The sequence below is a fragment of the Delphinus delphis genome, chromosome 10 (assembly GCF_949987515.2).
Source record: "Delphinus delphis chromosome 10, mDelDel1.2, whole genome shotgun sequence".
Lineage (NCBI taxonomy): Eukaryota > Metazoa > Chordata > Mammalia > Artiodactyla > Delphinidae > Delphinus > Delphinus delphis.
In genome coordinates, this window is record NC_082692.2 from 4688168 (window position 1) to 4714737 (window position 26570).

The following is a 26570-nucleotide window of genomic DNA, read 5'->3' on the forward strand; positions in this document are numbered from 1 at the left end:
GCGCTCAGCTCTGCCGCTGCAGAGTGAAAGCAGCCAGAGACGATACATACAAGGACAAGGGTGGCTGTGTTCCGGGAACACCTTATTATGGACACGGACTTCGAATTTGACCTAGGTTTTATGTTTATGAAATATTCTTCTTCCTTTGGCTTTTCCAACCATTTAAAAATGGAAAAAGCATTTTTGCTTCATCGGCCATTCAAAAGCAGGGGTGAGCCAGATTTGGCCAACGGGCAATGACCCTCGTGTTAGAGCAAAGCGTGCTGTTGACTGAAGTGACACACAGGGAAACCTCTTCGGGGCACTGCTCTTGGCTTGAGGCAGTGGGGCCGCTGGGGGCACGCGTGAGGGACCCTCTGAGCCTCCTTTAGTCTCCTGTTAGCTGACATGGATTTCTTCTTCTTTCAACTTGTATTTTCCAACTTTTCTTTTCAAAGCACGTGCTAATTCTAGCATTAAAAAGTCCCGTGTGTCGTGAAGGGGAGAGAAATAATTACCCCCCCTTGTTGTACTGTGGTCCCTTCTCATCTTCCTGCTGACCCAGGTGCTTAGTACAACTGCAGCCCCACGGAACTTCTGAGCACCTGCTCTGCGACCTTAGATCTCTTAGGGTTCTGAAGCCATTCCAGTCCTATGCTGAAATTTCAAGATGGTTACTTTATAGCTATTTTGGATTAAGCAAAATTAATTGAATTGATCGAATTCTTTGGAATATTTTAATTTACCGTTCGATGTTTTTTAAAAAAAACTACTTATTTTCTAAATTTTGTGTCTCTTCGTATGTGAGAAAAAATATGGAAACAGATTTAAATAATTGGATGGAACCTAGAACTAGAGATTTATTCTAGAGATTTCTAGAAGTAGAAATTTCTCCATGAGAAAATCATGGAGAACGTCATTTCCTTCAAGAATAAAGGAGTTGATAATGACAGTATATTTAATTACAGGACCAAAATGAATTTAACATAATGTCCATCTACAAGCCATTGGAAGAATTTTAAAAGAATGTTTAAAATAGTGATTTGATTTTTTTAACCACTGTAAACTCTCGTTTTTTCTCAAGATAGAATATTGTTTGTATTTTTTCAGACTCATTTCCATGTTTAGTTTCTCTCTAGCCGCTAACTATTTAAAAAATTCAATATTTCAAGGATGTCTTAATCATCAGAATGGCACAGTAATTTTTTTAAATTTACTTTAAAATTGATGCATCTGGATTATATTTCTGGCAGGAAGTTAGACATCTGCCTACAGAATACATATTTCCATTAAGTATCCCCTGCATGCCTACGTATTCATGGCTTTGCCAAGGGCTTAAGGTCCTTACTGGGATAGGAATTAAGAGAAGGAAGAGTTTATGCTTCTGTATGAGGCAATTAGAAGTAGTTATCCCACATTAGGAGTTTGGTATTAACAGATACACGCTACTGTATATAAAATAAATAAACAACAAGGACCTACTGCATAGTACAGGGAACTATATTCAATATCTACTAATAATGTATAATGGAAAAGAATCTGAAAATATATATATATATGTATAACTGAATCACTTTGCTGTACACCTGAAACTAACACAACTTTGTAAGTCAAGTATACTTCAATTTAAAAATATAGCGTTAAACGCACAAGCTTTGCGAAAGACCATCTCAGGTGTAATTCCTGGTCACTACATCTACTAGCTATGTGACTTGGGCAAGCTACTTACCTTTCTGAGCCTTGGCTTAATCCCTACAACAGGGAAATTATAATACCTAACACCTGGGGAATTGAATGAGATGATATATGAAAAGCGCCTAGACAGTGCCTGGGAGATTGGAAAATTCTCACCAGATGTTGGGACGCTTGTCTTATCTCTCAGCCACACGTGGTCCAGGCTCTAATACCCTCTGTCCGTTGATGGGAGAGACAAAGCAGAGTGCTTGGCACGTAGGCAGCACTCAATAAACATCTGGAGGCTGATGAGTTAATTAACTGGGTACTTAATTAATATAACCGAGGACTTTCCATTAAAGAAGAGCAAAATCACAATGCTTCATCTCTGCAGAGGTTTTACAGCCTCTCCCGTGAACGAGGCATGTCTAGAAGACCACGTATTGCACAAAGAAGAATGGAGGCTAAACGCGTCCGGGGTCACGAGCTGTGGGGAAGGATGTTTCCCTCTTCATTTCGACCAGTTTGTTCTTTCAACCAACCTGCTTCCAACCAGAGCTCTCGATTGTCTTATGAGCTGCCCACTGCAATCTCTTAAAAGGGCAGCCCTTGTAAACCACAGGATTCCCGCCGCCAGCCTCCCACTTTCCCACTTTACTCTCCACCCACCAACCAGGGTACTGGATGCCTTGCATTGGGCAACGCGTTCAAAAGCTTGCCAATCAGAGTGTCCCTCAAAATTGTGAACTGAGAGATGCAGACACAACTGACAGATGAGGATGAAGCCGGTGGCTGATAGAAATAAGCAATGCTGGAAAGTCAAGGTCGGCGGCATTACTGAGCCACGTTCACGAGGCCTACACAAGGGAAGCAGGCTGTAAGAAAAATGAGAGCAGATGTGTTAGGAAGAGCAGAGATGAGAGGCCCTGCGGCTCCTGAGAGAGAGGTGAAAGGCCAGCCCACCCGTGGTCGGTCAGTCCATGTGGAGGTAGGGGTTCCCAGCGCCCTAAGCACTCCCAGCTGCTGGGTGTCCTCTCCTTCCAGTGACATTCATCTGTGACACCGCTGCTTGGGTCAACAGAGCCCTCTCTACTGTGCAGTGGAACGTTCTCTTGACATCACCTGGCACAGGTGAAACCCTGACGTGAACCATCTGAGATGCATGACGATGCAACAGGATGGGAGCACACAGCTAGAGTGAACCCTTCAGATGCTTACTGTCAACTCATTCATACTGTGTCACCATGTGTTAAAAGTCTGAGCCTCGAGTAACTCAAGAAAATGCAGCTGGAATTCCAGGCTTTCCTGGCTTCGAAACAGTCCCTCGCTTGGGTGTGTTTTCTCACACTCACAGCTGAACAGGAGCTTATCCTTACTGGATTTCTTGGTGTCCATCTGAACAGCTCCAACCTGAATCGGGATGGCCAGGTTGACTTATTCTCTTAACATGCATTCATTTCTCACATCCATTCAAGCCTTAAAAATAAGTTATTTATTCATAGCAGCATTATTCACAATAGCCTGATGGTGGAAGTAACCCAAGTGTCCATTGATGGATGAGTGGATAAACATACGTGCCATACACATGCAGTGGAGTATTATCCTGCCTTTAAAAGGAAGGGAATTCTAACATAAAAGGACAAACGCTTTACAAGTCCACTTCTATGAGGTCCCTAGACTGGTCAGGTTCACAGAGACAGGAAGTAGAAGGGTGGCTGCCAGGGGCTGGGGGCTAGGGGATGGGGAGTTAAGGTTTAATGGGGACAGAGTTTCAGTTTGAGATGATCAAAAAAGTTCTAGAGATGGAGGGTAGTGATGGCTCTACGATAATGTGGAAGTACTTGATGCCACTGCACTATAACTTAAAAGATGGCTAAAATAGTCAATTTTATGTTGTGTATATTTTAATAGACACACAAAAACACTAGAAGGTAAAAGCATTAGGGGAGGGTGTCCTATACATGTCTTTATGTAAGAGATTTTTTTTAAGTTTACTTTTCGCGAATGGGACTCAGAGAAGAAGAGACCATTTGGGGAAGGTACAGGACCTCCTGTTTTCTTCTCTGGGCATAGAATACCAGCCAAGGAAAGCCATGGTCGAGTCAGAATCCAAACAGGGTCAGTTCATTTTGTTCCTTAAACTCAATATCCCTCTTCCCCAAAGTCCTCTCGGTTCCCAGGTCTGCACGGGGTCTCCAGATCTCCACCCCAGGGCTTTGGCGGGACTCAGGAGGGAGCTTCCTCCTCCAATGGAGGGCATTGCCCAACGTCCACATGCAATAAAAGGAGTTTTGTGTGAGACGTTCAGAGTAAAATCTGACTTCCATGCACTAGAACTTTCATTAATGAAGAGCTTTCATGTCTGTCTAGTGGGTCAATGGTTTATTTTCATTTAGTAAATGTGGGGAAAGGATTATAAACGTGCGGGTTTGCTCTGCTATCTTAACCCTGAATTTCCAGTCACGTATTTCTAAAGCCCAGAAACGGTTACAAGGTGCACAGGGTGAGCATTGCAAAGGCCGAACAAGGGCAGAAGAGCTGAGTCACTCACATGAGGTGATTACACACTCTCACAGCAAAGAATGAAAAAGAAAAAGCGCCAGACACCCAAGTCTCATGACATGACGCATTGGACTGGTGGGCTTTCCCCTTGCTCTGCGTGCTCTCTCTGCACAGATGACTGGTCCCCTTGGCCTGTTTCACAGGATTCCTCAGGCTTTGCCCAGCTGCCTGAAGGTCAGCTTGCCTGGGGTGGGTGGGCAATCAGGTTGGCAGGGTTCTGTCTCCGATACCCTGGAGTGGCCAGTTTTGTGTTTGTTACTTCATTCTTGGAACCGAACGATACCTCTGCAATCCTGAAAGACCTACAGTGGGCTCCTGGGTCAACTAGGTTACCTGGACCCCGGGGTCCACACATACTCGGTCCTAAGCTCAAATCACAGTCCTGCTAGGATAGTCTTGGGCATCCAGGCCTGTAGACAAGGACAAGATGGTTCACGGACCCTAATTACAGGACGAAGCAGTCAGCACTGAACACCGAAACCAGAAAGTCCTTCCCTCAACAAACATTTACTTTGAATACGAAGACCCTTTGATGTAAAGAAGCACATGGGTGGTAAATGGATCCCCTCAACCACTGTCACCATCATCACCAAACGTACACACCCACAATTGTCGATGACGCTCTCAGTGCCTCTTGTCCTGTAGACAGAAAATCCCCTCAGGTAAGTTTCATAAAAACTCAAATGCCTCTGAAAGCACTTTCAGAATGAGGAGGAAGAGGTGACAGGGAAGAAGGAGAATGATGGGTGAAGGACTGTGGCTCCCACAAGTCGGGTGAAGAAAATGGTTTGGACTAAGCCAGAAACGAAAAGGATCTTGGGAGCATGTGAAGGTAAAAGCTAGGAGGTACGGAGTTCACCCAGCTGGGAAGATAAGAGAAGCAAGGAGGAGGCTGGTCAGATGCCCCATGGCTAGTTCAGGAAGGCCGCTCTGAGGGAAGAAAACAGAATGGAAACTGCCCTAAACAACAGACAGAAAAAGGACCATTAACTGAGGAAGCAGAAAGCAGCCAATAAGGGAAGCCCCTTCCCCCCCACCCCACTCCAGGTTCTAAGAGTAATTAACCCAATTCTTTTTTCAGAGCTGCCTTTCATTGACACAGGTTAAAAAAAAAAAAAATCTCCTCCCCCAGACTCACCAAGGAGCCCACCGTTTCACTTTTACTTCCCCTTTTAAAAAATTTAAACAACTATACAAGTTAGAAGGATGGCTCAGTGAACACTCAACAAGCCACCTGGACTCAAGGACTGTCAATATTCTGCTACATCACAGGCTCCCCTGAAACAATTTGGATGGAGGGTTCAGGCACCGTGACCTTGCGTCCCTAAATGCTTCAACGAGCATCGCCCAGGAATACAGACGTTCTAAAAAGCCCCAAGGTAAACATCTCGGCTAGGAAAACTAACACTAATTCCCTACTCTCATCTAATACCCAGTCCACATTCAGATTCCCCCAAATGGCTCTTAGTGTTTTTTTCTGTTCTTCATCATCAAATTCTTCTTTGTTTTTGTTGTCACTTTGAACCAGGGTCTGATAAGGTAAGCACACCACATTTGATCGTTATGTCTCTTTAGACTCTTTCAAATCCTCTAGTCTAGAACAGCAACCACCCCCTTTTTTTATTCATGATATTGATTTTTTCAAGAGTCCTGGACAGTTTTGTAAAATTTCCCATATTCTGGTTTGGCTGATCGTTTTGTCCTACTGTTGTCTACCTTGTCTCTAGTCTCTGCCCTGTATTTCCCGTCAACGGAAGGCTAGGTCTAGAGACTGGATTCGATTCAGGTTAAACGTTTCTGGCAAGAACACTCCACAGGTGATGCTGTGTGGTTCATGGCACATCCTGTCAGGAGACTGCCTCGCTACAAGTGTTCCACCAAATCCGATCCCTCGAGTAAAGCGGTGACCCTCAGGTCTCTCCGTCGGGAAGGTTCCTTGCCTCCGCACAGCTAGTCGGTAACCCTGGGGCGATATGTTGGCCCGTGTCCTGTCCCCGACAAACTTCCATCGGATGGTTTAGCATCTATTGATGATCCTTGCTGATAACAGGTATTTCACAAACAGCCCATCAATTTTGAAATGTCTAAAGGGTGACTGGGAAGAAGAGAAAGGAGTGTTGAGGGAAGAAACAGAGAACAAGGTAAACAGGCACTAGAAAGCTGGAAAAGTAGCAGATAATTCCAAAAGCTTTGCCAAGACCGTCCCAATTTACACTCAGCTGTTTCCAGAGTCATAAGCCCTTTAAGGAAATGCTAGCACAGAGGGCCCTGAGCAAAGTGCTGTCACGCGGTAAGAAGTGAACACGTTTCAGTGCATCGAGGCATCTGCAATGTTTTTGAACTTCATCCCCAACCTTAGCTGAGAGAGAGCTATTAAATCAAGAGGAAGTATGCAGCTGTGCCCCAGACCAGGTGTTTGGGCCGTGGATTTCCATTTGACCAGGAAGAAGTAGTGCCAGCTCAGGGCATCCCGGGCCTCTTCATCCAGGGCTGGTTTACAAGACACACTCAAGAGCCATTTACCCAGAACTCTCAGTTCCAAATCTTTACTTCTGTCCAAACAGTACTTGCTGCACTGTCCAAAAACGGGTTTCTTTGAAAGAAACAAGTGGTCCCTTTGCCGACCTGTTGAAAAACTGCATTGTCTTAGGTAAATGACTCTTTCAGACTTTCAGAAATTACATTTTTCTCTATGAAGAGTTCTGGTGAATGCCTGCATCAAGAATATTCCACATCTACTCAGATATTTAAATCACTGACGGTTATCTCCCAACACACATCTTTTTTAAGACATCCAGTATTGAAAACTTTGTTCTGATTCTGGGGCATTCTGACTCTGGTTATGACAAGCAAGGACCCTAACCCCCCAAAACAGGAATTAAAGTTGACTTCAGTAAACACAAGGTGCAAGCATAGACCCTTTGGCAAAGAGTCTGACATCTAATAGGAGAGGTAAGTCATACAGACATTCGGTCATCGATGGTAGAGCTGGAGATGCAGTTGGAAATAAAAAAGGGCTGCCAGGGAGGTAGCACAGAGCACTTCTCTGACTTGAGGAATCAGAGAAGGTGTCTCCCAAGGGACTCCCCCAGGAACAGAAAATTATTCCCCATGGTGGGAACCAACTCCTGGGAAATCAGCCCGTGCTGATTCACCAAGTAATTATGAGAGTCTAAACGTACACTTCTCTAGACAAGGTATGGTCTCCCGGCTCCCTGGAGAGGACTGTAATTATTTCAAGGGGAAAAGTTGTTTAAACCTTATAGTTTTAAAATACGTATTTTAAATGCACTTTAGCTTTATTTTAACATATGCATGATTTTTTAAGACGAGGGAGAGAAAGGAATTATATTATCAAGCAAACAGCGACAGGGTGTCCCAGCACGTAATGGGTTGGGGATTTGGAATCCTTGTGACGGCAGATGCTAGGTAAATGATGAATAGACAAATTCTTCAGACGCTTTTTTTCAAAAAGGAATATAGTGTCTCTTGTCGGTACTTTCGCCCCGCCTGGCCATCTAGCCTCCTGGGTCCCTACCATCTCTTGGGTCATGTCTCGTATACTACCCACTACCAACAAATTAACTTCACACAAGCTCTACATTTCCCTCCCTCAGAAGTTACTGCACATTTGCCAGAGACTAACTTTACGATGGCTCAGAAAACCCAACTAAACCAAGCATTGTAACTATTCAGAAGAGAGCTGGCAAGAAACTCATCACGTAAGAACGTTACTGCCAATTACACAATCTCACTACCTGCATCAACAGCGGAGCACTGTGGGGGCTGAAAGCAAATTCTGACTTTAAAAATTCAGAGGAAAAACGTCAGCCCGATGATTCTGATACATTTTATAACTGTGTAATTTTTTCTAACAGGCACAACTCATAATACTATTTCTGATAATAAAATAAAATGGCATTCTTCTCCCTTTAAAAAAGTTTAGGTCTAGAAAAACTTCCCTTATGTGAGGGATGGAAAATTGTATTCCTGTCCCTTCAACCACCTTCATCTTTGCTCTTCCTTTTCATCATTAAACGAAAAACCAACCTGAGTCATCTCGTTATATATCACGTGTAAAACTAATGAGCAATGGGACATGGATGTCCTATCCTGGCTGCTGAAACCGAACTGCTTAAATAAATGTGCCCCTTCATCCTGGTGAAGTTCCTCGTCCACGACACCAAGCGCAATGGGACAAATGGATCTCCTTCCAGCTCACCTTGAAACACTCTTGCCAGAAAGAAGGTCATTTCCGTTCCTCTTTGCCTCTGAACGCAACAGGGGATGGCCATCTGAAGAGCAGTCACACTAGTACCTTGGACCACCAAACACAAGAGCATCTAATGGAGATCTGCCCATTAAAGTTATAGTAAAAACAGGAAGAGACCAGTGCGAAGAGGGGCCAAGGCAGCGAGGCTGGCCGGCCAGTTAGTTGCATCCTTCTCCACTAGGAGAAGCGTGGACGCATGAGGGTATGCAGGTCAGCCCAGCGAGATATTCTGACACAAGAAAGAGAGCAAATGTGCCCACCATGTAACCACTACAAGAATTATAATAATAAATGCTGGAGAGGGTGTGGAGAAAAGGGAATGCTCCTACACTGTGGGTGGGAATACAAATTGGTGCAGCCACTATGGAGAACAGTATGGAGGTTCCTTAAAAAACTACAAATAGAGCTACCATACGACCCAGCAATCCCACTACTGGGCATATACCCTGAGAAAACCATAATTCAAAAAGAGTCATGTACCACAATGTTCACTGCAGCTCTATTTACAATAGCCAGGACATGGAAGCAACCTAAGTGTCCATCGACAGATGAATGGATAAAGAAGATGTGGCACATATACACAATGGAATATTACTCAGCCATAAAAAGAAATGAAATTGAGTTATTTGTAGTGAGGTGGCTGGACCTAGAGTCTGTCATACAGAGTGAAGTCAGTCAGAAAGAGAAAAACAAATACCGTACGCTAATGCATATATACGGAATTTTTTAAAAAAATGGTTCTGAAGAACCTAGGGGCAGGCAGGAATAGGGACGCAGACGTAGAGAATGGACTTGAGGACACGGGGAGGGGGAAGGGTAAGCTGGGACAAAGTGAGAGAGTGATATGGACATATATACACTACCAAATGTAAAATAGCTACTGGGAAGCAGCCGCATAGCACAGGGAGATCAGGTCGGTGCTTTGTGACCACCTAGAGGGATGGGATAGGGAGGGTGGGAGGGAGACGCAAGAGGGAGGGGATATGGGGATACATGTATGCATATAGCTGATTCACTTTGTTATAAAGCAGAAACTAACACACCATTGTGGGGCAACTGTACTCCAATAAAGATGTTAAAAAAAAAAGAATTAGAAATGTTAGCATAAAAAGGAGAGAAATTGCAAGCCATTTAGAGCAAGATTTAAAGAAATACAAAATTTCACGGACTATGTAGTACCCTTCTAAACTTGAGCTATTGAACAATTACTGCTTCATCTAAATCTTTTTCTTTTCCCCCTCCTGTTTCTGCTTCTACTTTTTCTGCTTACTTTGAAGGTTTAAAAAAAAAAAGACTATCTGCATCTTCCTTTGTTTATACCTTTGGCATAAAGGGGCCTGAGTACCAGTTAACAACTGATTGGTAAGAACTTCCAGGAGGGGGCAATATTGCAGAGTTGGTCACAGCCAAGACCCCAGGTTGGGCTGCCCAGGTTCCGTGCTGGTGCTGACCTAGATGTGTGGTTTAACCTCACTCCATCTCAGTTTCTGTAAAATGGGGACAATTAAAACACCTGTCTCACCTGTTTTTGTGTGGATCAAATTAAACATTCCAGGTAAAGGGTTTGACACTGTGCCTGAGACCAAATGATAACTGTTTGCTATCATTATTGCTATATGACCATCACCACACACCCAAGAGATCCCAGCTAACCTCTTAGCCGTTAGATCTTCCACGCTTCTCCTGGATAGCTCCGGAGAAAAGGAATCGCCTCTTTCAGGAAGCTTTGGCTGCAAAACAAATACTGAATAATAAATAATTAAATAACAGTTTTAAAAGAATATAGACATGTACACAAAGGGTAACCAAATGCAAAACCTCGTTCTTCTAATTCATAAAAGATTCCCCCGCCACTTAGCTGTTTAGAGGCATTTATTTTCCAACCATTTTAACCAAACAGAATTCAAAAATAGTGTTATTCTGTGGTTTCCCTAGAATCCAAATTTAATTCAGTTGAAGGAAAGGAAAGAAGGAAAGGCCTGAGGCACTTGATGGCTAGTTACAAAGCAGAGAGCATTCTTATATTAAAAATAAGTCCACTGGGGCTTCCCTCGTGGCGCAGTGGTTGACAGTCCGCCTGCCGATGCAAGGGACACGGGTTCGTGCCCCGGTCCGGGAAGATCCCACATGCCGCGGAGCGGCTGGGCCCGTGAGCCATGGCCGCTGGGCCTGCGCGTCCAGAGCCTGTGCTCCGCAACGGGAGAGGCCACAACAGTGAGAGGCCTGCGTACCGCAAAAAAAAAAAAATAATAATAAGTCCAGTGGTCCAATCTTTATTTAAATTTGTCTGTTCCATGTACTGGAATTTGTTTGTTTGTTCAGGTTTTTTTTTTCTTTTTAAAGTAAAGTATTTTAGGTTATAGTTGCAGGCTTTATATGCTTTTTTGCCACAGATGAAGCAAGTGGGCTTCCTCTGATATTTTATCTACATAAACTCACCAAATGACTAGTTGGCTTAGCCAAAAGGACAAGGTTAAAACAAATCCCAAGAAAATAAACTCTTATTCATTAGCGAAATCAACCACTTTCAACTGTTGGTAGAGAACCAAGCTCACTGTGTATCATCATTTCCTCACCCATCATAAAGCCCTGTCTCAGGGGTCCCAAAAGGTGCCCTGGGGTTGATAAGGTTCCAGCGAAGGCCCCCCTGAGCTCAGGTTTACCCCCTCCCAGTGCTCCCAAGTAGTCAAAGCTTGACTTCTCCCCCTACACAAAACAAAACTGTGAAGGCTCTGGGGTGTGGACCAGTTTAAATCACAGCCACCAAAAGCCCTGAAGACATGCCAACCACAGAGCCTCCAAGGGCCTTTTGAATTCTTCTTCTTCTTCTGTAGAATCACCTACAGAATCAGTTTTACATATACTGTGCTTTCCAGGCATTAAATCTGGCCACTAATTTTACGGCACAATTCCTTCCTCCCACCGGGAGGTAATAAAAAGGTGAATCACGTTCTCCTTCCTTTGGGTCCCAAGGGCTAATGACTTGACATGTAAATTATTCACAAAGGCTTAGTTTTACCCCAAACAGAAATGTGTGGGTGGGTTTCAGTTGCTGCTTTTGATCTGTTTAATTCCTGATACACCCTCACCTACCCATCAAATTCTGAAACAAAGTTCTTATGTATCCTGGCTTCCTTAAGCAAGACAAAATTAAGGAAATGCTTTAAGCAAAAGAGAATGCTGAGGGGAGGGGGATAAATTGGGAGATTGGGATTGACATACACACACTACTATATATAAAATAGATAACCAACAAGGACCTACTGTATAGCACAGGGAACTCTAGTCAATACTGTGTAATGGAAAAAGAATCTAAAAAAGAGTGGATATATGTATATGTATAACTGATTCACTTTGCTGTAGAGCAGAAACTAACACAACGTTATAAATCAACTACACTCCAATAAAATCTTTTAAAAATAAATAAAATTGGGAGATGGTATATAGAAAAAAAAAGAGAGAATGCTGAAAAGGTTATGGTATAATACAAACTGAGAAATCAATGTCTTAGGACTCAGTGGCTGAGAACTTACCTAACCAAATCCATCTTCTCTAAAATAGATATGGCAGTGTCAGTCTGACTAGTAGAGCATTCTTAGGAAAACAAATCAAAGGATCCAAATCTACTTCCTAGACCAGTGGTTTTCAGATTTTACCGGCTTCCATGGCAAGAAATATATTTACACCTTGACCCGGTACCCAGACACATAAACTGAAACAAAGGTTTCATGAGTCAACACTTGCCCCACCTACAGGCAAGGCACAATGGTGTTTTCTAACCTACTTGAGTTCATGTTTTAAATGTTGGCTGTGACTAAGCAAATGGTTGCAGCTCACAGTTTGAAAAAACATGACCTAGAAAAGCACCTTCTGTACTACGCAGGTCACACAAAGCATTCTTGAGGCAAAGGCCAGCTTTCTCAAACCAGCTTCAGCCACTGGTTGAACACTGGTTCCCAATGGCCAGTGTCAAAAAAAACACTTATTCTGGCACTTGTTAAAATGGTAAAGAAGACTTTATTCAAGACTATTGTAATAGGAGTAACACAATAGAGGAGAAAAATGGAGCTCAACTCCAAATACAACAAGGACGAGTGGGGATTTATAGCCAACGAGCAGAGCGAGGGAGTCAGTGGATGGAAAATCACTAAGAGGAGCATGAGGGATGAGGGGATTCTTGCTAATCTGACCTAACAGGATTCTTGCTGAAGGCCAAGGACATATACATCAAGCGTGGGGGATGAGCAATTTGATCAGACATCAAAGTGGTGGGGGTGGGGGTGGGGCGGGGAGTGGATTCTCACTAAAGGGATTTAGCAGAATTCTTGCTAAGACTGGGCTGGGCAGGCCAAGGACAGGACAGGGGCCAAGGTCAAGGCCTCATTAAGAAGAGGAGCCTGACTACAGTTTGGTCACCAGCTGTGGTCAACAGAAGGATGGAGATCATTTTGTTATTACAAGTGCAGGAGAAACCCTCAAAGCAGATACTGACATTACCTCCCGGGAGGCAGGACCACCTTATGGTTCAAGGTGTGGCTTGTGGGACTCCTAACTAAACCCCTGACCTCCAGAGACCCCACTAAAATGACAAGGAAGGAACTAAAAGAGAGCAGGAGACTTCAGCAAAGGAAAGACTTTAATGGTGTCTTGGAAGACGAAATGCAGATAGAAAAATGGTAAAGATTTAGCAGTAAGCTGCATGCGAGGGGGTAAAAGGGTAAAAAGATTAAAAACTGGGGCCAGTCCTCATCCAGAGCCCACAGAGCTTTCAGCTTTTAAGGCATCAGACACCCAGATAGACAGCTGTGAGTCTCGGGCCTGAAACAGGAGAGCCAACTAAAGTCTGCATGTGGGCTGGTTGGACCTCCATGTGCCCTTTCCTACCCGTTTCTGCCAGCAAGTCTCCCCAGCCCCACACACACTACTGCACTCTCACCCCCACCCCATCAGGGATGGGAGACTGTGTTCTGGAGAAAATTAACCTGGGATTCTCCAGACCTGGGGACACCAGACACGGTGTAAGGTAGGGAGAAATGAAAATGAGGGGTTGGGGTAAGTCACACAAGGAAGACTGAGCCATGCCAGGCATCCCCACTCAGCCAGCCCACCACTGCATGCACGTCTCCTGCAGGTAAAGATATGGACATTTATTTTCTGGATAAACCAAAACAAAGAACCTTTAGATACTGAAATATGGGAGTCCCCAAGAAAAATGTCCAGCTCACCACTCACTGGACTTTGAATGCCCGCCAGTTAAAAAGCCCAACGTGAAAAATGCAGAGGCTCCAGTCAGCTAAGGGTTCAAGGCATTTGAAGTCAGTCTCCAAGGTACAAGAAACTGAAACAGACACACCAAAAATAGGAACCCCGAAAAAACAGACAATACAGGAAACAGAAGAAAAATTTTTAAATAATTAAAAAAAAATTTTTTTAACTGATCATCTCCTTAGAAAAAGAGAGACGATGTTAAGTATGTAAAACCAAAACAAAGTGCTTTTAAGATGAAACAACCAGAAAACAAGAAATATGATCATTAAAATTGTATTAAACAATTAGAAGATAAAGTCAAAGAAATCTCCGAGAAAACAGAAGGAGAGACAGAGGAAAGAGATAAAAGACGTAAGGAGAATCCACAAGTTTCAAATAAAACTGTAGGAATTCCTGAGGCAAAATGTAAATTGGAAGGAAAGAAACGTACATATGTATGTATGTATATATAAGACTCTACAAGACTTTAACTATGAAAGAAAAGTTCCCATATCTGAAAGCTAAGATTCTCCAAACTGAAAAAGACCACTGAATGCCCAGCACAATAAATTAAAAATGACCCCAAACAAAGTCAAATGTCATAAAATTTCAGAATACCAGGTTAAAAAGAAAATTCTGAAGGGGAACACATCACAAACCAAACAATGGGGATCAAATGGCTTCAGACTTCTCTCCAGCAACACTGGATGCTAGAAGCGCGTGGAGCAATGCTTTCACATTTTTGTGGGAAAATAATTTGTGACCCAAGATTTTATACTTGTCCGACTACCAATAAAGTAAAAAGTAGGATAAATACATTTTTAGACATGTAAGAACACAAGAAAATTTACCTTCTATGTATTCTTTCTTACGAAGCTGCTAAAGGATATGCTCCAGCAAAACAAGGGAGTAAATCAAGAAATAGCTAGGAAACAGGAAATCCAACACAGATGGGGAAAAGGGAAGTACCAGATGATGCTGAAAGAAAGTCCCAGCACGTAGCCAGAGGGCTCCAGGGAAGGGTCCCTAGGAAAAAGTTGTCAAGGATAAAACCACAGTTTCAGAATTTCAAAATAGAGATCTTAGGTTTATAAGAACTACATTGCAAGAAGAATGGGTTAATCAGTCAGAGATTGGGGCCTGTTACACACCAATTCTGGAACACACAAAATCTCCTGACTTTCTTTTACAGAAAAGTACATCTAAAAATTGCCTTGTGGGTTAGCTAGACCTTGAGATAATTGGGAAATGAAGATGAAACCCTTGGTCCTCAGCGAGAAAGGAGAAAGCAGACCCTATTGCTAGAAGTTAGTAAACTTAAAATACGCTGTTTGAAAGGAGTGAGCATAAGACACATCTGAAAGAGATCATGGTATTTAGTAACACCCTTAGGATCTGTAAGTGGCCACCATATTTGCCAAGGAGAGTAAAATCTTCACCACCAGTGAAGAGATCCTGGGTCATTAAACCCCTGTTTTCCTCGCTTTGTTAGTTTGTTGGTTATGGTTCTAATTTCAGAGTGCATGGCACCAAGTTCTGTTCATTACGGAGACTGACTTATTATGGAGACTGATATCTTTCTCTTGGAGATCCCACCCTCCAAGAAAAAGATACAGAGAACTGAAACTGTCTGAGCCTTTGGAAGACAACATTTAAAGGCATTTAACAGATCTGATGAAGCATGTGAAAAGGATTAAAGGCAGATATACAGAAAACAAAGGCATTTTTTTAAAGTAGGCAGTTAAACATAGTGAAAAACAAAAATCTGTTCAGGAAAGAAAATGTAATCGTAATTCACTACTTAGCTATACAGTCAGCAATATTTACATAGTTTAATAATGCAAGCATTGTACTCACAACAAAAGCAATATATTATATGGGGGTGGGGTAGGGGTAAATGGTATTAAAATACAACACAGGAACAAAAGTGTGAACAGGGTTTAGGAAAACAGACAGTGAAGTAGCAGAGCTAACAATAGCAGGGAGTCATTGCCACCTCCAGACCTGATAGTTCAAGGGCAAGGGGAGAAGCAATTATCAGACCGCAGAGAGCAGCTGATAGGGAAGCATGCCAGAAGAGGAGGAGGGGTCTCATTCCGGAGAATAAATACCCCATCCCCCCATCCCCTCTCCAATCCAGTCTCCTGCTGATGCCTCCACTAACCAGACCCAACACGAAGCCAGAGGATAAGGGAGCCTGTCCACTTCATCCACGAAGGTCGGCCTCCCCGGGAACACCCAGGGTTAAGAAGAATACATCTGGAAGAGGCAGACAGACAGCGTCCAACAGAGAGAGCTAAAACATCATGACTGGAAGACATAAATAATGTCTAAAATTAGCACATCAAAAAATAGCACCACTAGTCTATTTTTTAGAACTGAGGTAGCCAACATTTGAAAGCCATTGGCTCTGGAAAGCAGGAAGAGATGGCAGAAGGTATACCAGACAACACCGTTTTCATGACCCAGCTTAGAAGCGTTACCTTTCTTTTAATTAATTTTTATTGGACTATAGTTGCTTTACAATGTTGTGTTAGTTTCTGCTGTACAGCAAAGTGAATCAGCTATACGTGTACATACAGCCCCTCTCTTTTGGATTTCCTTCCCATTGAGGTCACCACAGAGCATAGAGTTCCCCGTGCTATACAGTAGGTTCTCGTGAGTTTATCTATTTTATACATAGTAGTGTATATATGTCAATCCCAATCTCCCAATTCATCCCAACGCCCCTTCCCACCTTGGTATCCATACGTTTGTTCTCTAGGAAGCATTAGACTTTTAAAATACTTGTTTATATTACTTGATTAGAAACAAAAATGAATACAATGTTTAAAACATCAAAAAAAAAATAAGTAGGCATAAGGGAGAAGAAAAATGCACCAGCTTTGTCATTTGAATCTAGCTATGGGACCCGATTTAAGTCCTGTCACCTCTTTGGGTTTCAGTTGTCCCAGCTGTAAAACAAGATAATCGTCCTACTTTGGAGGGAGGTTGGAGAGAGTTGAACGAGATGACGGACTTGAAGCACTGGGCATAGGATGAGCCCCTCGGCTCAGGAGAAAGGGACACACAGAGATGTAAAGAGACGGGGAGAATCTTAAAGTGCCTAAAAGGCAATGACTATCTTTATAAAGGTCTGTATTTTGTAGCTTCTCCTGAACCCTCAGCATCTAACAGAGTCTGGCTAATGGCAAAAGCTCCGTAAGAGTTCGCTGGACGAGAGTGGTGTGCTTTCCGCCTCTCTCCTCGTTTGATGGAAGAGGACAAATTCAAGGGCCCGTGATTCGCTTCTCAAGGTTTCATCTTGACCTCGACCTTGCAGTCAGACTCACTGCTCAGATCTTTCCAGCTCCCTCAGTGCAGCCCTCACCTCTCCATCCCTGCAGCCACTCCTACGCCATCATAATCCTGTCTTGCACGTGGAGCTTCTGGGACCCATCTTCCATCCCTGAAGCCTCACCCCAGCCTAAATACCAAGTTCTCTGCGCTCACCGCTTTGAGCCTCTTTTGTGATGGTCGTGAACCAAGCAGGACTAGACCTTCAGGAAGGAAGGTCCATCGGAAAGGCTCTTTTGATGATGCTCTACCAACAGCTTCACAGCAGGAAACGAGGCCCAGCGGTGCTTTTCTGATGGCCTTGGCAGGACTGAAGGCCCGGGTGACGTGGAGAAGCATCTCGTGTGGCCCTGGCACAGGTTCAGGTAGCCGTGACTCAGCCTGCTCCCACCTCCAGAAAGGCTCCAAGGGAAGGTTCTGATGTCGCCCTCAGGCTGCTCCCTGGCTACACAGGCTCCTCCAGTGGATGCCGAGCTGCACTGGAGAAAACGAAGCCCTCTGAGATGGGTATTCGTTAATGCTCGTTCCCCACGTGGGACCCATTCTGCGATGCCCATCCATGCCAGCCCCCACGGTGGCCACCAGGGCCCTGGTGTGTGGTGGTGGTGCTCCTTGTCTGCGGGTGTCTCCCCTGTGCAGTCGGGGTCCAGGGCTCTACCTGTGACCAGGGCCCGCCTCCAAGAAAGGTCTCTTTCCCTGATGAGGAGGTGCAGGAGGAGGAGGAGGCCCTTTGCCAAGGCTCCCCTCGCCCGCTGCTTGGGACCCCGTGGCATGAGAGGCCCCTCCAGCACCTCAAACTCAGCTCACGGAAACACGACTCACCTCTCACCAGCAACTCCCCTGCGTGTTCCTGTTCTCTGTTTCTGACACGCCTCCTCTCCCCAGATCAAGACCCCGGAGTGATCCGTGATGTCCCTCTCACGCCCACGTTCGATCCCTCACCAGATTTTACACACTGCTCCTCTTCTGCTTCTCTCTACCTGTGTCCCTTTCATTTACATCAATGATCATTGTTTTTGTCTTGACTTCAGTACTAGCCAAGGCTCTTTGGTTGCCAGAAAGAAATGAGCAGTCAACCTGAGGAGGTTCTTCAGAGGCACGAGGGCGTGTCACTGACACAGACACGGAAACGCAGCCCGGCCTCGTGGGAAACGAGGTTAGATCTGAAAAGGCTTTGGGGATACGGTTCCAGCTCACTTTTCCTCCTCTGGGGCCACCTGGCCTTTTCCCTTTGTCCTGTTCTCCTGCGTTTCTCTACCTCGATTGTTTATGTTTCAAAGTGATTATCCCACCCCCTAATGTGCTCTGCAATCTAAACACAGCCTCTCATTCTGTTCAAGTTCTGGAGAGAGGCTTGATGGCCCACTGGCCAGCTGGTAGGTTGGCCCAGCCCCGCCAGCAGGCCAGCTCTGATGCCAGCATCTGGACTAGTCCAGGTGGAGTCGTGGGTGTTAACGGCGATCCCTGGGTGTGCTCCTTCATTCCCAGACCACAGGGCTGTTAGGAAGGCACCTCACAATATTCTGTGACAGCCGCTCCTAGAAGTCGGCGGGAAGCACTAGTGACACCTCCAAAACCGAGTTTTTACCTTTCTGTTATGAAATGAGGAAAATAACAGGTAGGTGTGTGTGTGCGTGTATGTGTGTGTGTGTGTGTGTGCGCGCGCGTGCGTGTGTGTGTGTGTGTGTGTGTGTGTGTGTGTGTTGGGAGGAGGGATCATATGTTGATAGGAGGTTCCTGATGTCGTTTTGGGGAAAGACTGTCATGTACACAGAGATAATGTCTTCTCTGTTCATGGAGGATGACATGTCTTTTCACTTATGAAACAATAGTGGCTGAGATGGTTGTTTTTGTTTGTGCCATTACCTAGCAAAATAAAATGTGGGGGGAAACTTGGCTGGTTCATAAAATCCAAATGTCTTGGAAACATTATACCATGTCTTGGCTATTTTAATAGCTTCCTAAATGGTCTTCCTACTCTCAAGATCTCTTCCCCATCTATCTTGGACATCGCTGTCAAGTTAATCTCTCTAGAATGTATTTTAATATATTATTTCCTTGTTGAAATCTTCAAGGGCTTTGCAATGAATATGAAATACAATAGACAGTCTTTGCTCTAAACACCAGCTTCAACTGCACTCCCAGCCCTTTCCCACTGCCCCTGCCCAACCTGCCATGTGTCCCACACGAGGCCCCTCACCCTTCTTAACCCGCCCCTTCCCATGCTGTGCCCACACTTTCCATCCCACCTCCGTGAAGCCCTCTGATGCTCTCAGCTAAAACGAATCTCTCCTGACTCTGAATTCTTTTATTAAAACATTTATACCTTCCCAGGACACTCGTTACATTCTGTGTCATCATGTGGTATTTTGTGCATTTCCTATGCCCCACTAATTACAAACCCTTGGGGGTGACCACCTTGCCTATGGAGCAAGTAGGTAAAGATGGAGTCACACAACACAGGATTCAAGCATGGCTCTGTTCTGTGTGATTTTAGGGAACCTCCATTCCCTCCTCTCTAAACTGGAGAGCATAGTACCAGCTGCTCGGGCCGTGGTGAGGTGAGCGAGACCACCATGCAAAGTCCCTGGGCTGTGGTCATTGAAAAACAAAAGTGGTCATTTCCTTCCTCACAAAACGCCTGTCCAACCCAGAACCTCATGCATAAGTCAAAAGTCACGCCTATTGAGGCCCCATATGGGACCTCGCTTTAAAATTAACATTTGTATGTGACTCGTAATGTTACCAATCGGTAGAAATTGATAAGAGGCCAGCCGAGAAATTCAGGCAAGGCTTTATTGGGACTCCACGCTGCAGCAGAAGGGAACAAAAACAAGTAACAGGTTCCCTTGCTCGCACCCGAGGGGCGCTGGTCGCTTAAATGGGGTGTGGCTGGGGGCGGCAGTGGGTGGGGCTGGGGGCGTGGCTTAGGTGGCCTGCCCGCCCCCTTGGTGGTGACGTGTGCGGGATTATGCGCAGGCCCCTGCTTTCTCCCCTGGCACCTGAGAAGCGGCAGTTGGGTCTTGGCCTTTCTGTATCTTGTTGTTCATAACTTGGCCCAACTGTTCATGCATGCAGTTGTTTTTAGTCCTTCATAGTTTCTTTGTATTCTGCTGCTGGAGGAGACGTGTGTCCAGATGCAAGCACTACAGCAAATGGTCCCAGGTCCCAGGTCCCAGCCTGTCTCAATAACTTACCTCTGAGGAAGATTCCAGTAGAGGAGTTTGAAAACATTTGAGCAACACAGCACATTGGAAGGAGAACCCTGCTTCCCAAGGTGACCACCTCAAAGGACAACGCTCACGTGGAAACCTATGCCCTGAACTGTTTCGTTTTTAAAATGTGGTTCCTCTCTCTTGTGGCCACACCTCATAAATGTACCTATTTGGTTTTGACCATCTCTCTGTTCTCTGCTCAACCCTGGCCAACTGGCTCACCTTCGTGGCTCAAAATCAAGCAGAAAGTCTGGGAGATACAGAAACATCTGGATGGACATCTACCACTGAACTTACTGTTAAACAAAAATAGACATTCTTATGAGAGAAGCCATTTTTTATTATTTGCAGCTGAAAACAGCCTAACAGACACAAACACAAGAAGCGACCTTACCCGGTTGTTTTATAACCGGAAATTGGGCTGAGACCACACAGCGTGCTTCAGGGTATCCATGGGGAAGGTGAGATGGACGAGTCACAGGACGTCAGTGGTGCTCACTAGCGTGTGTGCAGCAGGCACTATTCTAGACTCTGGATGAGCTCAATCTCTCATGGTCCTCACAGCATCTTATGGGACAGGAGGTCTTACTGAGCCTTTTACAGGAGAGGAAACTAAAGTGCTGAGAAGTGAGATCAATTCCCAAGGTCACACAGCCAGCAGGAGGAATGGCAGGATTTGCTCCCAGGAGGGCAGACCCTAGGACCCACCCTAGGATCACTACTCCATCAGGCCTCCCTAGCAACAGAAGGTCCTCCCAGAGGCCATCATTTGGGGGCTGATCTGGCCTGAAAGTGTCCACGAGTCTTCCCTTTTGGTCTCATTTCTACACGGGAAAAAAATGAAGACTAAGTGTGAAACGCGCAGGGTGCCTCTTCCGTGCCTCCCACGCACGTTTGCTCTAGTTAATTTCACCCCTTCCTCTCCATCTCCCGGCTGCCCCTCCCTGCTCAGCTCAGCCCTGCCAGGCTCACTGCCTCCCCATCTCTGCCCCCTTCTTGCCCCCAGCTTCTCTGCTTTCCTCACCATATGCAGGCCCGGATCCCCACACTGCTCTTCTAGATGTTTGCTTCGAGTCCAGGTATTCCACCCTAGACAGCCTACAGAGATGACACGGGAGGTTGGGAGGAAAAATCAAAGCAACTGAGAATAGTTAGAAAAACTAGTATGCAAATTCCCTTATCCCTACTCAATAAACAGCCACTAAAATCACGGTGACTATACCTAATTTTTAAAAATGTGCTCAGGGCTTCCCTGGTGGCTCAGTGGTTAAGAATCCTCCTGCCAATGCAGGCAACATGGGTTCAAGCCCTGGTCCGGGAAGATCCCACATGCCACGGCGCAACTAGGCCCATGCGCCACAACTACTGAGCCTGTGCTGTAAAGCCCGTGAGCCACAACTACTGAGCCCACGTGCCACAACTACTGAAGCCCGCGTGCCTGGAGCCCGTGCTTCGCAACAAGAGAAGCCACCGCCATGAGAAGCCTGTGCACCGCAATGAAGAGTAGCCCCCACTCGCCGCAACTAGAGAAAGCCCACGCGCAGCAACAAAGACCTGACGCAGCCAAAAATAAATAAATTTTAAAAAAATAAAATAAAATAAAAATGTGTTCAGGTCTATGCATTTAAGGCTTACTAACACTCAAACACTATAGTTAAGATGCATTTAATGCATATTAATTTAGAAAAATAAAAGCTCGCAGACACAGTAGTAATAGATTTAGAGCATCCGTTCTGAGCAGAACACGTGTTCCTTTCCAGCTAAGAAAGTGTAGCAGCCGGAGCTCTGCTTGGTCCAGAGAGGCGGAGCAATCAGCAGCTACACTCTAGGACCTGGGGCTTCTGCTCCTTAGCTGTATTGAATGTCCTTCTTGCCTGTCACTGGGGGTGAAGTATTGACCCTCCACACCAGGCACAAAGAACGCCTCCTCAAGTCCCCAGAACACAGGACTTTCTCACCACATCTCAGAACAGCCTGGGTCGTTGTATAATCTTTCCTTTGCAACTTTGAAAGGAAGAGAATTCACTTTGTTCCTCCTTGGAATCCTCACCCTCTCCCCACCCTGTCCTTCAAAACTCACAGCACTGAGCCTGGTCAAAGAGACCTTGGAAGCTGGATGAACAGATAAGAGCTGCAGGGATGCAGAGTTCACCATTGGTGAAAACGTTTGTCCACTCAAGGACGTGGCTTTGCTCACAGCCGTTCCATGGTCTCATCCTTACCCATCCCCTCTACATTCCAATTATAAAGGGACATGGAGATGGAAAGAGTCTCAGCAATAATACAACATCCTTCCTCAGACATTCCTCTTCTGCCATTCAGAAAACTGGCTTCTTGGCTTTTATGTGACAGGAAAAGTTTGCAAGAATCAACTGTGATTCTAAGAAAAGATTTTGCTCAGCAAAGTGAAAGCCCTCCCATCGCTGCCTGCAGACTGCTGACAAGGTGCCCTGTGCCGCCCCGAGAGAGGAGGAGGAGCCCCAGCCCAGCACCAGGGCGCTGACCTGCTGTGCATCTTGCCCCACCCAGGAAAAAACGGGTGGTAGTGTGAAGAGGGCCAGGGCTGGAGCCCCAGGGCTTGGAGAGGGAGAGAGCGGCCAGCAGCCAACCTCTGCAGCTGCTGTTTCCTCTGCCCAGATGCCTCCCTAGTCCCTTTACCCACACGTATACAGCTCACCCTTAAGAGAAAACTCACATGCCGATGCCACCTCCTCCGGGAAGTCTTCCATGGATCCTTCCAGCAAGAATTAACCACCCTTTCCATTATTCTCCCCAGGACCCTTTGTTTGTAGCCCCAGTCTACTCTGTATTTTTGTTATATTTGTCGGCGTGTTAGGCCCTCCTGCTGGTGATCAAACCCTTCAGGTCAGTGCCTGTGTCCGAACCATTTTGTTGCTTCTTCCCCATCCACACACCTTCTCCCTCTCCAGCCTCTCTCTCTGTCCCTCTTTCTGCCTCTCCGTCTCTGTCTCTCTCACAGATACACACAGCAGTGCTTGTTCCCAGAACTTTTTGAAGGACGCTTTGAGTAGCACAGAGGATCTGTCCTCCACTTCCACAAGGAAGTGTGACTAATTCCCTCCAGTGCTTAAAAGGGGGAAGCGAGTTTCCAATTCGACCTGAAATATAAATATGAGTTTAAACCACACCAGCCCCGATCCCTTTTATGGCACAAGAAAATACTCCTCCCCTTTGGGACAACTGCATTTTCCAAATCACCTTCAAAAATAAAACGCATTAAAAAAAAATCAGAATAGTTGCCCCTTTTTTTGGTAATTGACTTTACAACCATATTACTTGCTCACAGTAATGTTTCTGGGACTCAACATCATCATGTTGAAAACCAGAGAAGCCTTGGAGAAACATCCTCCACCCCGACTAATTTACAAGTGTGGAAACCAAGGCCGTGAAAGATGCGGTGACCTGACCGTGTCCACTCAGCCTGTTGGTGGCCAGGCGGGGACTGGGCCCAGGCCCCTGGCTCTGCTCTCTTATTGGCTGGGAGTTCGCTGGACAATGGTTTCTGTTGGGTTTTCCATTTTAAAAGCAGAAGTGAACATTTCAAGTTTTCCGGTCCTGTCCAGCCTCAAGATTCAACTAGTAAAACAGGAAAAAGAGATTGGAACAGGGGAACATCACTTCCCCTCTGACGCCTGTGAGCGCCGAGACCCTGGGCGTTGGCGGGATGGGGCGGAGGGGGGCTTGCTGTGGCCTGTCCTCCACCCCCAGGCCTGCTGCCTTCAATCCCGTCCTCGGTTTAGACAGCTGGGCTGTGCTCAGTCACGACACGTGGGAGACCCCTGCTCTCCGGGGCAGAGAAAGGGAAAGAGGCCATTTGATGCCCCCGGTCTCGCAAGATAAACGGCACAAAGGCACCAGTGTGTGGCTGCGGCCGGGGCGGCGCAGCAAGGATGTGGTAGGGCCTGGAGGGGTTGGAGCACGATGGGGGAGGCCAGGAAGGGTCAGAAGAGGAACTCAGAAAGCATCAGCGCACGGCTGCCGCCAGGAACCAACCAACCACAGGGCCGGATGTGAACGAATGAATGGACAAGCAGGGGGAGTTACAGCCCCACCTTCCTCCCCCCTCGGCCTCGGGCGGCTCCTGCCTCAGTTTATCCACCTGAACACTGTGGGATGAGGCGTGTCACGCAGGCGGGTGGCGACGGGAGTGCGCGCCGAGGCCGGCCATGGCTCAGGCTGCGGCCGCGCACGCACCACACAGACGCGACCAGCCAGGTCTGGGCGGCCGGGACTCGACCGCAGAGCCCCTCCCCGCGTCTCGCAGCCCTTGGGGCCCGTCCGCTCCTCGTCCAGCATGCTGACTCAGCCGCAGCCTCCTGCCCCAGCCCCGACCCACCTGGCACGGCGTGACCTCACTGTCTCGTCACCCCAGTCGCCCCTCTGTAAACCCTTCACCCGGCCCTCCCTGCAGGGCACCGCCCAGCTCCCCGGCCCCCTCCCCGCCCCGCGCCCAAGGCCACTGCTTCACGCACACCCCTGGCTGCCGCCACCTGGAATGAATCAGGGAGCCACCCCAGGAGGCCGTGCGAGGTCCTCAGGGTCACCAGCAAGCTGGCGACAGAGCCATCGTCACTACCTGCAGCCTCAGGATGCCCCTTCCACGGGCCATGAACTCCTTCTCTGCTGCGGGAAACGGTCGAGGGATATTATTCTTTAGGAAAAATTTAAAGGGAAAAGATTTGAGGGGATGCCCAGGAAGGGGGTGGCTGGGGATCGGGGCGTGGCGGAGCTGTGACTAAGGCGTCCTGCTGAGATGGGGGTGGGTTCAGCGCAGCCCTTTCCGTCCACTGCGGAACCTGGCAGCCTAAGGGCTGCGGGCCGCCTTCCGGGCACCAGCCGGGGGTCCCCCACCATCTGTAGAGGAGCTGCAGCTCCCGGAGGTGACGGGGGGCCGACGGTGAGGACAGCTGCGCCAGGCCCCTCCTCGTGTCCAGCACGCACGCCCGCTGGGGCTTGTCGTCCACGTGGACAAACAGGACACTGGCAGCCGCCGGCCCCACTGAGCACCTGGAAGGCCTGTGGTCCTGCCCGCCGGCCGCGCTCGCGGGCCGGGGCTCCAGGAAAGCACGTGCCCGGTGTTGCTGGGTTCCGTCCGCATTCGATGGCGGAATCTGCAAGCTGCCTGCATGGAGTCGGGCCGAGGGGCCGTAAGGAAGCAGACGTTACTCAGGACGAGCCAGGGCCTCCCCTCCAACACAGTCAGGTCTACGTCATCCTCCTTTTACAGACGTGGAAACCGAGGCTCAGAGAGGCTGTTGCCCACGGAGGCTGCACAGTAGCCGCGGGAGCCTGTCCGAACCCCTTCTCATCACATTGCCCGCCCCGCCCTCCGGGAGCTGAGCTGGCGGGCTGCCCCGCGATGATTCCACGATTTGATATCTAAAGTCACTTCCTGCTCACAGGTCTCCAAGCCCCTCCCTGATTCCCACTGCCTCAGGCGGGGAACCCAGAAAGTGCAGAAAACTTTCCTGGTGCCGGACACACCCCACGACGCAGGCCCGGGGCTGAGTGGATGCTTCTATTGCGAGAGCGTCCTGCGGGGCTCCTCCTGGGGCTGAAGGAGGGTGCAGCGAGACCAGCAGAGGCTGCGCTGGCTGGGAAACGGGGCGGTTTCTGTTCAGGCAGGTCTGGGGAAGTTTCAGGTCAGGAACTGCCAGGTGGGCAGGGGGCTTCTCTTCACAGGCTGCTCGGTCGTGATGCACGTGGGGGAGGCCAAAGCCGGCCCCCCAGATGGAACCGTGTCTCTGAAGGTCCTGCTCCCCTAGGAGACCTAATGGCCCGAGACGGGTGGGGATTCTTAGTTCGGCCTTAATTTCCAGCAGACCGATACTCCTTTGGTCTTTCTCCCCAGAAGCCTCTTAGACACAGGAAGGGCCATTTCGGGGTGCAGTGGGGGGGGCACAGAGGATCCCGAGTTGACGCCAGGCTGATGGGGTAAATCCCCACCAGGCAACCCTGGGAGGAATCTGCCTGACTTCTTAGTCTGAGAGTGTGTGAGGGCAGTGAGGCAGAAGGTAGGTGTGGGTGGGTATCTGCCTGGCTGGGTTTCAGGGCAGGGGTTGCTGGGCTGATGAGGTCAAGGTCAGTGTGAGGTCTGTGCAGCCCCGGCCAGAAAGAACCCACCCTCACACTCATTTTCTTCTCTTGCCATCAGAAAGTCTGTGGTTTCCATGGAAACTGAGAGCCCAGGCTGGGAGTTGGGGGGAGCCTCTTGCCCCTCTTTCTGTATCTGCATTCACCCCCTTTCTCACTTCCCCACTCCT

The 26570-nt window shown here is 47.1% G+C and overlaps 1 long non-coding RNA gene across 1 annotated transcript; it reads right to left on the reverse strand.

Moving 5' to 3' along the window:
- Positions 1 to 20625: 20625 nt before the first annotated feature.
- LOC132431824 (uncharacterized) lies at positions 20626 to 23185 on the reverse strand. Its single transcript, XR_009520809.1, has 3 exons — positions 22982 to 23185; positions 21311 to 21384; positions 20626 to 21110 (listed from the first exon to the last, which is right to left on the reverse strand). It is a non-coding gene; the product is annotated as an uncharacterized lncRNA (long non-coding RNA).
- Positions 23186 to 26570: the final 3385 nt, after the last annotated feature.